The following is a 717-nucleotide window of genomic DNA, read 5'->3' as shown; positions in this document are numbered from 1 at the left end:
GTTGTCGACATCAGCAAGAAAACGGAGCCCCGCACCTTTTGTCGAACGGCGGCAGCATGTGCACAAGTGCTTGCACAGAAATCAGTGGAATTTATTGGAGCAGTTAAACACGTTGAGACAAAACCAAACAATGAAATTAATGACTGCCAAAAAAAGAAAAATTGCAGCTTCTTGTAAAGCGCGTTGAATTCACCACCACCGGGTGTTTCGCTGAGTGATATATATTTAATGGCTATGGAATGACTTGATTCTTTTTTTGTTTGTTTTATAAAGGTCGATGGATGTGTCAGAACATTTCAACATCCCCAAATCATAAAATTCTCTCATTTAAGGCCTGTAAAAATCCATTCACCGACAAATTATTGTTATCACACCTTCCACCTCCCCTCTTGAGTTTTACAACACGTGACCTTTTTAAACATCAATCTCCTTAACTGCACTAAAGCACAAAGGTATATTGCTTACGCTTCTTCTTCAGCTTCTTTCATCAAACCTTTTAGAGTTAGTTTTTGCCTGTGAAAATAGAAGACGAAAACAACCCTGTGGGTGGCAATCTAACCGCCATAACAAGGACATAAACAACCCCAAGTGACAAACCTCTGTGTGTGGCCCTACAAACATGAAGCCAATCATATTCCGCTCCATTGGTCGTGTGACACATACATTAGAAAGATGTCGGCCGATGACTTGAGATTTAGCTTGGTCTTACTTTTTTTA

This window comes from Hippocampus guttulatus, chromosome 19 (genome assembly GCF_054856545.1).
Source record: "Hippocampus guttulatus isolate MCC_2025c chromosome 19, RoL_Hgut_1.0, whole genome shotgun sequence".
Lineage (NCBI taxonomy): Eukaryota > Metazoa > Chordata > Actinopteri > Syngnathiformes > Syngnathidae > Hippocampus > Hippocampus guttulatus.
The sequence above is the reverse complement of the archived record's forward strand: the minus strand, read 5'-3'. Positions refer to the sequence as shown.